At 41.6% G+C, this 14,042-nt stretch overlaps 1 long non-coding RNA gene across 1 annotated transcript; it reads right to left on the bottom strand.

Annotated features, from left to right (window-relative positions):
* Positions 1-2,939: 2,939 nt before the first annotated feature.
* LOC118391973 (uncharacterized) lies at positions 2,940-10,786 on the bottom strand. The gene is made up of 4 exons (XR_004827270.2): positions 10,550-10,786; positions 10,335-10,431; positions 5,813-5,960; positions 2,940-5,270 (listed from the first exon to the last, which is right to left on the bottom strand). It is a non-coding gene; the product is annotated as an uncharacterized LOC118391973 (long non-coding RNA).
* Positions 10,787-14,042: the final 3,256 nt, after the last annotated feature.

Here is a 14,042-nt window from a genome sequence, read left to right as displayed (position 1 = left end):
AAAAATATTTAATCACAATTCCAGTGGGTCAGAAGTTTATATACACTAAGTTGACTGCCTTTAATAAACAACTTGGACAATTCCAGAAAACAATGTAATGGTTTTAGAAGCTTCTGATAGGCTAACTGACATCATTTGAGTCAATTGGAGGTGCACCTGTGGATGAATTTCAAGGCCTACCTTCAAACTCAGTGCCTCTTTACTTGACATCAAAACAGGTAGTGTTCATAATGCTAAATAAGTATTCTGCAAGGTTTTCCCAAAATTCTAATACAAATTTACATTCATAGAACAAGTGGAAACGCATATCATCAATAGCCATAAATTTGGACAACATAAGCTATATCAATGTAATTCTATGTAGAATTTTAAAGTGCACTTCCTTAAATTAGTTTGATATACAATATTTGTAAGGCCTTAACCAAGCTTTTTTCCAGACAATGTCAGGAATAAGCATGTTCCCAAAAATGTTTCCTCGAGGTGTAAGCTGGTTCTGTGAATGGATCATTTGTTTTATATATTACAAGATTTCTCAACGAAGCCCATGCCTTCCAAACAAAGTTCTGGATAAGCTTTGTGATCATCACCAAAGCTAAGATGAGTTTTCATTAGTGTAGTTAGACCACTGGGAATGGCTTTGATCACAGAAATAAACTCTCTGAAAGGTATTGGAAACTCATTAAATGTTATAAATTGTTCATATGTACGAATTTCACCCCTGTTGTCAAAAACCTCAAGAACAAAGTCAAAATTCCTCTCAAGATAGATTGGGTAGAACAATGACTTATTCCTTAGAGTTATGTCTGAATTATTCCACAAAAGAGCTTTCATTTTCCAGGCCATTAAAGCTTGTTGGTGAAACCTAGCCAATTTAGCAGGTAATCTTTCAGGAATATAATTACATTACAGTACAAATCTAAGACCTCCCAATTTACTAAACACATTATTTGGAATTAAATACCATATTGATCAAACATCTTTTCAACCAGTTGATCTTGAAAGTGTTATTTATGTCAACAAAATCCAACACTTCCAGACTGAGTCTTGTTGATCTCTTTACAAGTAGAATGATTTACAAATAAAGATAATGAGGGGTACACAAAGCGAGACAGTTCCTCTGCCTTGGACAGAAGTACTCTTCCAAGTATAGAACGATCCCGTTGTAGCCAATTATTATTAAATATATTTTTGGTTTTCTTAATTTTAGGAGAGAAATTCATATGTTGTCTAAGTGTTTTTTTGACAGAAGTATTCCTAAATATTTAACACAGTCCTTTATAGGTATATATTCTATTTCATCAGGCTCCAAAAAAAAGAAATGTCCTCTGTCAACTGCGTTTATTTTTTACATAAGATTCAACAACTAAGATATAAACTGAACAAGTTCCAGAGACATGTGACTAACAGAAATTGAATAATGTGTCCCTGAACAAAGGAGGGGGGCTCTTCGCTGGCCATGGCAGAACTTTGACATTCCTGTCTTGCAGGAAATCATGCACAGAACGATCAGTATGGCTGGTGGGATTGTCACACTGGAGGGTCATGTTAGGAGGATGAGCCTGCAGGAGGATGTCTTCCCTGTAACAGACAGCGTTAAGATTGCCTGCAAACAAGCTCAGTCCGATGATGCTGTGACACACCGCCCCAGACCATGATGGACCCTCCACCTCCAAATCGATCCCACTAACTCTCATTCCTTTGACGATAAACGCGAATCCAACCATCACCCCTGGTTAGACGAAACTGCGTCAGTGAAGAGCACTTTTTGTCAGTCCTGTCTGGTCCAGCGACGGTGGGTTTGTGCCCATAGGTGACGTTGTTGCCAGTGATGTCTGGTGAGGACCTGCCTTACAACAGGCCTACAAGCCCTCAGTCCAGCCTCTCTCAGCCGATTGCAGACAGTCTGAGATGGAGGGATTGTGCGTTCCTGGTGTAACTCGGGCAGTTGTTGTTGCTATCCTGTACCTGCACCGCAGGTGTGATGTTCTGATGTACCAATTCTATGCAGGTGTTGTTACACGTGGTCTGCCACTGCGAGGATGATCAGCTGTCGTTCCTGTCTCCCTGTAGCACTGTCTTAGGCGTCTCACAGTACGGACATTGAAATGTATTGCCCTGGCCACATCTGCAGTCCTCATGCCTCCTTGCAGCATGCCTAAGGCACATTCGTGCAGATGAGCAGGGACCCTGGGCATCTTTCTTTTGGTGTTTTCAGAGTCAGTAGAAAGGACTCTTTAGTGTCCTAAGTTTTCATAACTGTGACTGTAATTGCCTAACTTCTGTATGCTGTTAGTGTCTTAAGGACACTAACAGGTGCATGTTCATTAATTATGGATCTTTGAACAAGCATGGGAAACCAGTGTTTAAACCCTTTACAATGAAGATCTGTGTAGTTATTTGGATTTTCAAATTATCTTTGAAAGACGGTCCTGAAAAGGGGACGTTTCTTTTTTTTCCTGAGTTTATAAACATAAGATTTCACATATAGAAGCATTCATATCATTAAGGGCATGGGCAACCTGGTCTTTGTCTATTAAAAAAGAGCAGTATCATCAGGCAGTTGGGAAATGTTGATTTCTTCGTTAAAAATGGTTATGCCATGCAGATTTGCATTATTCAGAATATCTAGAGATTGAAGTTCCACAACCAAAATGAATAAAAATGGCGAAATTGGGCATCCCCGTCGTACACTTCTGTTGATAGTGAATCTTTTGGATGTATTAAGGTTTAGTAACACAGAACTATTTATATCTTTGTAAAACATGCAAATTACTTTGATAAACCTTTTGGTTTCGGTGAATTGTAAGTGACCTAAAGAGAAATTCATGTTCAATTGTGTCAGGCTTTACAGAAGTCCAAAAATAAGACAACCACATCTGAATCAATTGCATCTGAATAATCTAGAAGGTCCAAAACTAAATGAATGTTACAAGGTTATGTGATGGCCCTTCATAAATCCCATTTGAGTCTAATTTATAATGGTATCTATTCCATTCTTTAATCTTTTGGTATAAACAAGAGCAGTCGATTTGTAGTCAGTATTTAATCAAGTAATTGGTCTCCAATTGTCAGAGAAGGGTCTTTATTGGGCTTTGGGATCACTGCAATAATAAGGCTCTGTTTCATAGTGGAGACCATTTCCCCATTTTCTTTAAAGCAATCTTGAAACATCTAAATTCAGAGCCTCTTTCTTCAATTGACACAGGTGAATGGCAAACTGAGTGGAAGTCATCAATTACAGGGACATAATTCTGAATGTGGCAAATGTAGCTTTCACAACCATCTTCCTGAAATTGAGAGTTGTAAAGGTTTTCATAAAAGGAAATGAAAAATGTTGATTGTAATGGGGTCTTTGCATTACGCATCCTTCATTTTGAGTGCAGTTAGACTTTCTTTTGTAGTTTCTCTTTTCAAGTACAAAAAAGTAACTCGTGTTTCTTCCCACTTCAATCCATTTTGTTCTTGATCTGACAAAGGCATCCTTTGCCAGATCTGTGTAAAGCTGTTCTAATTCTAGTTGTAAAGATTTAAATACAGACTCTTCTTCTTGAGATATATTATCTTTCTTTAGAAAACTGTCAAGTGTGCTCATCAACTCTTTTTCTCGAAGTTTCTTTAAGTGCATCAGCTCTTTGGCACATTTAATGGCTACAACTCAGACTTTATATTTGAAAAATTCCCAAGTCTTTTCTTGCAACAATATCTTTGACTAACGATGTGATGTTTCCAATAAGAATAGGATCTTTAAGAAGTATGTTGTTTCATAACCAATATCCTCAAGTACCTTAAAAAAAAATTTTCAGTAGCTTGTAAATCCAGGGAAATCAAGTGATGATCAGAAAAGGGAGCCAACTGGTGATCTATAACTGAAGCAGTTCATCCCCTAAAGTCTCTCTGCGCGACTTACGTCATAAATTTTGGTCACCAGGCGTGTCCGTGTCCGTGTAGCCTCTCCCTTGCGGAAACAAGCAAGATGTTGTAGCAAACAAGTCTTTGGTTGCCTAGGCAACACCTCCCACAATGCAGCAGTAGCATACATTGAAATAGAATAGCTTGGAACCTCTAACCCTGACAATTTGACTGTAAACTCATGGGTACACTCGCAATCATTTCCATGGTAATGTAGAAGGTTCATTTAAAATATGCTAACATGCAGTGGACGGTGCGGTTGTAAATTCGCTTTGGCTATCTACTCTGATTTCAGAGCACTCTCGCCTGAGTGTAGAATAACTGATTAATGAATTTACGAACGCTCAACACCGGTTAAATATGGCCAGTGTCAGTAAACATCGACAAAAAAAGTGTAAATAAATTGTTGCCAGCAGCAGTTAGTCACCAAGGATCTGGATAACATAAAAACAGCCTAACCAGCTCTGCTAGGGCAGGTAAAATGGTCAGTCAGCTGTTCTCTAATTTGTGTCTGGGAGTAGCTAGCCAACATTAGCCAGTTAGCTTGAGTGCTTGACTAGCGCTGAGGTCAGAACACTCGGATCAACCCTACTCCTCGGCCAGAGTGCCCAGTGTGCGTTCTGAATTTACCAACGGGCAATCTGCAAAACTCTGAATTTAAGAACGCCCAGAGCGCACTCTCTGGCACTCCAGATTAAATTTACGAACACACCTGGAATGTATTTTTTGTAATGTCATTTGAGTTGAATCATACGATCACAGCCGATATTGATGGGTACACTTCCTTCTTTTACTTCCTGCTTTGCTGCTATTAAAATACATTTAATATTTCAACCTTCTGAGCTCATCCCCCCACCCAATACCAAAGTTTGGTAGCTGTCTGAACAAGCAAGACGGTAGGTTCTAAACAGTCAAAGCTGAGATGTATTTTTTTTCCATTAATTGAAGTCAAAGTTTGTTCAATGAATTAGCATGGACATTCTGTACCTAAGTACATTTTGGTAAGAGTTGACACGTTCTAAAGAGGAAAGTCAACATCTACATAAATGGTTATGCTTTAACATGGTCAATGACGGTAATGGTGTTGACCGCTCACTCCCAACCCGGATCAACCGCAATGCCAACCACCTGTTAATCACAATGACCACAGGTGGTAAAAAATAAACAAAATTCAAGGCTCAGATGAAGAGTTCAGAGTTCCTTAGTGCTGGTGGTGATGGTATTGTTCTCGTGCACACTACAGTGTTAGTACAGAGTATTCCTTGGTTGAGAGTTTAGCGACGATGCACTACAACTGTCTCTTGGCTTCACAGTTGGGGAAGTTATCCATCTCTTAGTACTGCGGGGCGATTTTCACCAGCCTGGGAAAGGAGACAAGTAAACATATTAGTCATGACGTGTGTGAGTGAGTGAGTGAGTGAGTGAGTGAGTGAGTGAGTGAGTGAGTGAGTGAGTGAGTGAGTGAGTGAGTGAGAGAAGGCTTTCTCTCCCGCATTCGCACACAGAGATTGCCGCAGACACTTCATCCGACACATAAATGTGCAAGCACACACAGACAGATGAACAAACACCCACGTAATCCAACAATGTGCACACGGTCTCTCTCACACGCACGCACACACACACACACACACACACACAAGGAGCAAGCTGACTGCTTGTCTAGAGGAATATCGGAGCAGGCGGGTTGACTGCAGGCAAGCACATAGACACACACCTAGCAGAATATAGGAAAGGACTGACTATAGGCCTGCACACTCACTAGACAAGATGGATATAGGGCTAGGCAGCCAGTAAGCTGCTGACAGCGTACACATATTTTACAGAAAGGTGCAGTGAAATGCTTGTTTCCAACAGTGCAGTATACCTAACAATGCAAACAATACACATGTTTTCTAAATACCACTCTGGTTTGATGTCGGTGCAGGTGCGGATGTAGTTCTTGGTGGTCAGCACAAACTCATTGTATATCGCACACAGGACTGGTGCAGCTGGACCACCTGGTTGTCCTTCACCATCAGGTACTGGCCCGTGTGCTCCAAATGGGCTACCTGGTAGACACACAGACAGACAAGAAAAAGTAGGCTAGATATTAGCCAGACAGGGCACACAAGACAAACTACAGTACATGTCAAAATCAATTCCACAGACCTGTATTATCAAAATCTAACCCATACAGTATCATAAAGTCCATACACTTTTAACACGTTTCCTGACCCAGCGCTCCTCTTATGTAGGTTTGTTTTCTAGCCTGAAGTGATGCAACAATCGAACAGTTATTACCATGTAGGATACTTGATGCCAAATGGGACTAATACGGTTGAACAACACTGACCTCATGGAATGTAGTGCCTACCTTAATGTACAATGAACACAATCAATTCCACAGAAAAGGGGCGGGAAGCGGCAGCTCTGGGCATTGGCGATTTAAACTTCGCCAAGTTAAGAGGGCGGTGAGTTTTCTTGTTTCCTTTCGTGGTACTTTAATATGCAGACGACGGCTGTTGCGATTAACCAGGGCAATCAGTCTCAATAAAGACCTCTCCGAACAAAGAGGTGCGTTCAAACGCCCCTAAACTGCAACATGAGCTACAAATTTGTCTTTGTGATAAAGGTTAACGTTGACAAATATTTAAATATTAATGTCGTAATTCAACTTGTCAGGTCGCATGTTTTCAGGTTCCCTCCGGAAATGGACTTTCAACAAAATGTCATTTATTTTCACTGAGTGGGCAGCAAATTGACTTGATTTCTTATTATGTGTTTAACTGGTAGCGCCTGTGTGTGCACACCTAGGGGAGGCTATCCATTACAATAAGTATCTTGACTTGTTGTGTTTCAACGACTGACATGCATTTTTTTTGCAGGCTGATACCGATTTAAAAATAAAGAAATTGGTGGGGGGGTGAAGGAGGCCGATGTCGGTCTGATATTTTATGCCGATATTCAATATCATTACATTAGAACATTTTGATAAGTTGGTCCAGAGATTAATACATTTTTTAATAAACCAAATGTAACTTTGTCTTACCTAATCTAACAACATAATGGTAATAATTAGATTTCAATGGTAAATCTCTATTGATAGACACTGTACATCCTGATTTACCAAGTCTAAGGAAAGTATTCAGACCCCCCTTAACTTTTTCCACATTTTGTTACGTTACAAAATAGCTTTTTCCCTCAATCTACACACAATACCCCATAATGACATAGCAAAAACAGGTTTTAAAATGTTTTGCTAATTTATTAAAAATAAAACTCATGTCACATTTACATAAGCATTTCGACCCTTTATTCAGTACTTTGTTGAAGCACCTTTGGCAGCAATTACAGCCTCGAGTCTTCTTGGGAATGTGGCTACAAGCTTGGCACACCTGTGTTTGGGGAGTTTCTCCAAATCTTTTCTGCAGATCCTCTCAAGCTCTGTCAGGTTGTTTGGGGAGCGTTGCGGCACAGCTATTTTCAGGGCTCTCCAGAGATGTTTTAATCGTGTTCAAGTCCGGGCTCTGGCTGGGCCACTCATTGGACATTTGGACACTTGTCCCGTAGGCCACTCCTGCATAGTCGTGGCTGTGTGCTCAGGGTCATTGTGCTGTTGGAAGGTGAACCTTCACCCCGGTCTGAGGCCCTGAGCGCTCTGGAGCTAGCTCTCTGTACTTTGCTCCGTTCATCTTTCCCTTGATCTTGACTAGTCTCCCAGTCCCTACTGCTGAAGAACATCCCCACAGCATTATGCTACCACCACCATACTTCACCGTAGGTGTAACCGATGTGAAATGGCTGGCTAGTTCGCGGTGGTGCGCGCTAATAGCGTTTTAATCGGTGACATCACTCGCTCTGAGACATTGAAGTAGTTGTTCCCCTTGCTCTGCAAGGGGCGCGGCTTTTGTGGCGCAATGGTTAACGATGCTTTGTGGGTGTCAGTTGTTGATGTGTGCAGAGGGTCCCTGGTTCGAGCCCAGGTAGGGGCGAGGAGAGGGACGGAAGCTATACTGTTACAGAGGGATAGAGCCAGGTTTCCTCCAGACGTGATGCTTGGCATTCAGGCCAAGGAGTTCAATCTTTCATCAGACCAGATAATCTACACTACAATTCTCATGGTTTGAGAGTCTTTAGGTGCCTTTTGGCAAACTCCAAGCGGGTTGTCATGTGCCTTACTGAGGAGTGGCATCTGTCTGGCCACTACCATAAAGGCCTGATTGGTGGGATGCTGCAGAGATGGTTGTCCTTCTGGAAGGTTCTCCCATCTCCACAGATTAACTCTAGAGCTTTGTCAGAGTGACCATCAGGCACTTGGTCACCACCCTGACTTAGGCTCTTCTCCCCCGATTGCTCAGTTTGGCCGGGCGGCCAACTCTAGGAAGAGTCTTGGTGGTTCCGAACTTATTCCATTTAAGAATGATGCAGGCCAGTTTTCTTGGACCCTCAATGCTGCAGAAATGTTTTGGCACCCTTTCCCAGATCTGTGCCTCGACACAATCCTGTCTCAGAACTCAACGAACAATTCCTTCAACCTTATGGCTTGGTTTTTGCTCTGACATTCACTGTCAACTGTGGGACCTTTATAGACAGGTGTGTGACTTAACAAATCATGTCCAATCATTCACCATAGGTGGTCTCCAATCAAGGTGTAGATACATCTCAAAGATGATCAATGGAAACAGGATGCACCTGAGCTCAATTTTGAGTCTCATAGCAAAGGGCCTGAATACTTATGTAAATAAGATTTCATTTTTAATAGATTTGCAGAAATTTCTAAACCACCTTCCGGAGACACCTGAAACCCCACCTCTTTAAGGAATACCTAGGATAGGATAAAGTAATCCTTCTCACCCCCCTTAAAAGATTTAGATGCACTATTGTAAAGTGGCTGTTCCACTGGATGTCATAAGGTGAATGCACCAATTTGTAAGTCGCTCTGGTTAAGAGCGTCTGCTAAATGACTTAAATGTAAATGTAAATGTTGATTTGTCAATATGGGATATTGTGTGCATATTGCTTTAAGACTGTGTCATGACGTTGCCCTCTTTGGGTGTGGCGAGCCCCCCTCTCTGCCTCCCCCTTTCCTCCTTCAACTAGGCTGCTGTGGTCAGAGAGACGTCGTAAATTCCTGATGATCTCCTCATGGACACACAGTATAGAGAGAGTACATTTTCATAGAGCACAAAGGAATTTCTTCCACCTCACACAACTTGAGGTACGAACAAATTTCGTGTTCAGGAGAAAGTATAAAAGACCGGTGAAGAATCCAGCTACGAAATGGTCCGTTTGTTACAACTTGGGGAAGCTCATAGGAGACTGTGTGGCCACATTACCATAACGCTGTTTATATAATAGCCTCAGATATGAGGTTTACATCTAATTGTTGTATAAGATGAATGAGTGAGTATGATACTGTTTACACAATTTTATGAAAATGTGATTTTGGACTGTTTAATGAAGTAAAACTCAAAAAGGGAACTGGAGTTAACTAAATCAGAGGACCGCCCTTGAGCCCAGTTAGGGTCAGGCACCCTGGGACAGCCCCTTTTCTGTAATTCTGAATAAAACCCAACTTTGAGAAATGATCACCAGACCATGTTTTTCTCCATTAGGAGAGGACAAAGGTTGTAGACCATTGCTGAATCTTTTAACCATACCACATGGTTAAACTCTTAGACTATCGATACCGACAGAATAAGAACAAGTCTTTGATATTAATTACTAGTCTGCAGCTAGGAATTCGGTATCATTGAACACGAAGAACAACAACTGCCGACACATCCATTATATAACGAAAATAATGAATGTCACTCTGAACTAATCACTATAACCATGACATAGAGAGAGGGAGAGAGATGGACAATTCTACAAAAGAAACAAACTTTTCACCAGCGATCAAAACACACTGAACGTAAATATATATATTGATTGCAATTGTTCCCGAATGAGTGAGCGTTCATGTGCAAATGATTAGTATTTCAATTGTTATAATTAGCACTTTGTAGTGACTTCTTAGTCGACCCCCACTTCCCCTTTTGTCTAACAAGCCACCATAGCCCACTAGGGCACATTCTCCTATCATTTCTTGTAACCATATTTACTGTTTGTTTATGCATTTCTGTGAATTACTTAGTTAGTAATAAATAAATGATTTAAGACAATTGATGTATGGATGACTCATAGTGAAGACTGGGTTTGTGCAGATAACCAACAGTTTTACGACGTTTGGAATGAGACTAACGTGAGGTAAAGTGAATAATTCATTAATTCTAATACTAATTGATCAGATAAAATATCTGAAAAAAGTTATTTTAGGAAATTATAACTTTATCTGAATATTTTTCCTTGGTGCCCGAACATAATGGCACCGTCGAGCATGATGACACATACTGAGACAGAACCCTCTGGGCACACTCTCTGTTTGGCCGGTGAGCACTGACCTGCATGAAGAATCCGGCGGGTCAGGTTGAAGAGGTCCATGATCCGGGACAGCTGCTGGTGCACGTTGTCAGCGACCGGTAGTTCACAACTCGTGGTCTGTGAGAGTCGAGAGATTTATGTTAGGTGACATTAAGGTTGGTTTACCGGAGACAGATTTAGTCTAGTCCTGGGTTACAAAGCATGCTTGATGGACATTTTAGTGAAGGACACATACTCTGTTTGAAGGTGTGATAGACGTTGAGGAGGGTCAGGTGATTTCCATCAATGTGGGTGAACCTTATCTTGGACTTCTCGGCCGCCTTCCTAGCCTCCGTGGGTCACACGAAACACTGTGGGACTAAACGAGGTTGGTATGAACTCCAACACAGCCACCCATAGGTATGATTTAATCAATTCCCATAGAGAGGAACAAGGTCAGAGAGCACTTCACAGGGAATACAGGTGCATATTGGAACAGGAGGTGAAGGGAGGTGGGAGAGTTGGGAGAGTGTGAAGGAACCCCCCAAAAAAAAAATATTTACTCAGTTGTTGGCAAAAGGACATCTATGAAACTAGCCTGCATCTGACTCAAACTCTTTAAGCGGAGGTGCAGAAAGAGTCCAAAGGCAAAGTGTCCTCCTAACCACTCAATCTGCGCCTGAGCAGTTAAGAGAGGGAAAACCCTGATCTTGCACCCAAGCGGAAAAGCACTCGTCCATCAAGATTGCATCAAACACCTCCCGCCCTCCCACAACTTGCTAGGAGCCGCCTCACGTCAAAGCATGCTCCGTCATGGACTTAACCGGTGAAAGCTGAGTGTTTAACGAACCCCTGCACTTGGTTGCCTGTGCGACGCTAGGCCTAGGTTCCACTGCTGACTCAGTAGTGAACTCAGCAGAAAACTGGTTCACTGAAACACCCGTTATAAATGTGTGGTGTGTCCAAACAGCTAGCTAGTTAAATTCCCTTTCCCCCCATTCAAAAGTAGCGGATTAATCTCAATGAGGAGCATTCTACTTTGGCAAGCCTAAAGTGCAATTACTGCCAGAGCACATTGGTCCTGCTGAGACTAGCCTATAAACTCATTAATTTACTGTAGACACAAATGTTTCCTGCCTGACAAATATTAACTGCCTGATACCTCTAGCTCCTTTTGCTATCCCTCTTTTCAATATAGTGCCTTGCAAAAGTATTCACCCCCCTTGGCGTTTTTCCTATTTTGTTGCATTACAGCCTGTAATTTAAATAGATTTTTATTTGGATTTAATGTAATGGACATACACAAAATAGTCCAAATTGGTGAAATGAAATGGGGGAAAAATAACATGATTTTAAAAAATTAATTAAAAAACAGAAAAGTGGTGTGTACATATGTATTCACCCCCTTTGCTATGAAGCCCCTAAATAAGATCTGGTGCAACCAATTACCTTCAGAAGTCCCATAATTAGTTAAAGTCCACCTGTGTGCAATCTAAGTGTCACATGATCTCAGTGTATATATACACATGTTCTGAAAGGTCCCAGAGTCTGCAACACCACTAAGTAAGGGGAACCACCAAGCAAGCGGCACCATGAAGACCAAGGAGCTCTCCAAACAGATCAGGGACAAAGTTGTGGAGAAGTACAGATCAGGGTTGGGTTATAAAAAATATCCAAAACTTTAAACATCCCACGGAGCACCATTAAATCTGTTATTAAAAATGGAAAGAATATGGCACCACAACAAACCTGCCAAGAGAGGGCCGCCCACCAAAACTCACGGACCAGGCAAGGGGGGCATTTAATCAGAGATGCAACAAAGAGACCAAAGATAACCCTGAAGGAGCTGGAAAAATACAAAGGACCACTTTAAGCCGTACACTCCACAGAGCTGGGCTTTACAGAAGAGTGGACAGAAAAAAGCCATTGCTTAAAGAAACAAATAAGCAAACACGTTTGGTGTTCGCCAAAAGGCATGTGGGAGACTCCCCAAACATATGGAAGAAGGTACTGAGATGAGACTAAAATGTAGCTTTTTGGCCATCAAGGAAAACGCTATGTCTGGCACAAACCCAACACATCACCCTGAGAACACCATCCGTACAGTGAACCATGGTGGTGGCAGCATCATGCTGTGGGGATGTTTTTCATTGGCAGGGACTGGAAACTGGTCAGAATTGATGGATGGCGCTAAATACAGTGAAATCCTTGAGGGAAACCTGTTTCAGTCTTCCAGAGATTTGAAACTGGGACGGAGGTTCACCTTCCAGCAGGACAATGACCCTAAGCATGCTGCTAAAGCAACACTTGAGTGGTTTAAGGGGAAACATTTAAATGTCTTGGAATGGCCTAATCAAAGCCCAGACCTCAATCCAATTGAGAATCTGTGGTATGACAAATATTGCAGTGCAACAGCAGGAACGCATCCAACTTGAAGGAGCTGGAGCAGTTTTGCCTTGAATGGGCAAAAATCCCAGTGGCTTGATGTGCCAAGCTTATCGAGACATATCACAAGAGACTTGCAGCTGTAATTGCTGCAAAAGGTGGCTCTACAAAGTATTTTTTTGTCTTGTTTATTTCACAAATATTTAGCATCTTCAAAGTGTTAGGCATGTTATGTAAATCAAATGATACAAACCCCCAAACTATTTTCATTCCAGGTTGAAAGGCAACAAAATAGGAAAAATGCCAAAGGGGGTGAATACTTTCGCAAGGCACTGTACATCACTGCGCCCAGTGGGGTCGTGGGCGAACCTTCATGCCCTCTCCCATCTACATGCAGGGAGCAAAGACTAGTCTGTCTGTAGTAGGCAGATCTAAAGCACCATGAGATTACATTTGCTGTCAGCCGCAGTCAAATCACATTCATCAACATCGTTACTGAGATTACACCTCCTTTAAACCGCTCTTGTTGGTCTCAGTGCTAGAGAAATGGTATTGCTACACTGACAAAGAGGCATGGTTTTCCGATCTTTCCCGGACAAATATATGTTTTTCTAATGAAACAGCTGGTGTGAAATGGACCAGCTCTAGACACCATAGAAACAAATTGAGTGTCAACAAATGTTGTTTGCAAACCTAAGCACATCAAAATATTAGGTTTCAGGAGAAGTTCATTACTAATTATCTTTATATCTCATTATCTCCAAAAACTGTCTGGTCAAATAGACTAAACAAGAAAGGGGTCAAGGTTGAAAGGGAGCATCATCTGGATAACTAAGGGGAAAAGTAGCAACAGGTGCAGTTCACTGAATCTATATTTTTGTGGGGGATGGAGGGCAAATTTGCCATGAATATACAACTTTTCACAAGACAGCGTATCGCTTACAATAGTGACGGATGGAGGCTTGTGATTGGCATAGCGCACTTTTCTCCCTGACCATTACCTGACAGCATGGCTGTGATGGACAGGATCTCGTTGGAGCAGTTGAATACATTTTGAAATTGGAGAGAAAACAAGGAAGAATAAGGGATGGCAGAGAAGGTACAGGAGAACAGAAGGAAAGCACCTCTGTGTGTGTATATGATGGCCGTTACCCTGGATGCTAATTTTGTAACCGTGGCGGGGAGGCTCATTTTTAATCCTCCGCTCAAAACAACTAATGCAATTACAGGGGAACCCTTAACTTAATGCATCAACACAAGGCTCCCAATGTTTGGTTAAAAGATTTTTCCCCAAGATGCAATTATTGACCTTTGGCTCGGGAGAATTGAAGCCTAATGACCAGTTGCATGTTAACTGAAAATTA

The sequence above is a fragment of the Oncorhynchus keta genome, chromosome 13 (genome assembly GCF_023373465.1).
Source record: "Oncorhynchus keta strain PuntledgeMale-10-30-2019 chromosome 13, Oket_V2, whole genome shotgun sequence".
Lineage (NCBI taxonomy): Eukaryota > Metazoa > Chordata > Actinopteri > Salmoniformes > Salmonidae > Oncorhynchus > Oncorhynchus keta.
The sequence above is the reverse complement of the archived record's forward strand: the minus strand, read 5'-3'. Positions and strand labels throughout refer to the sequence as shown.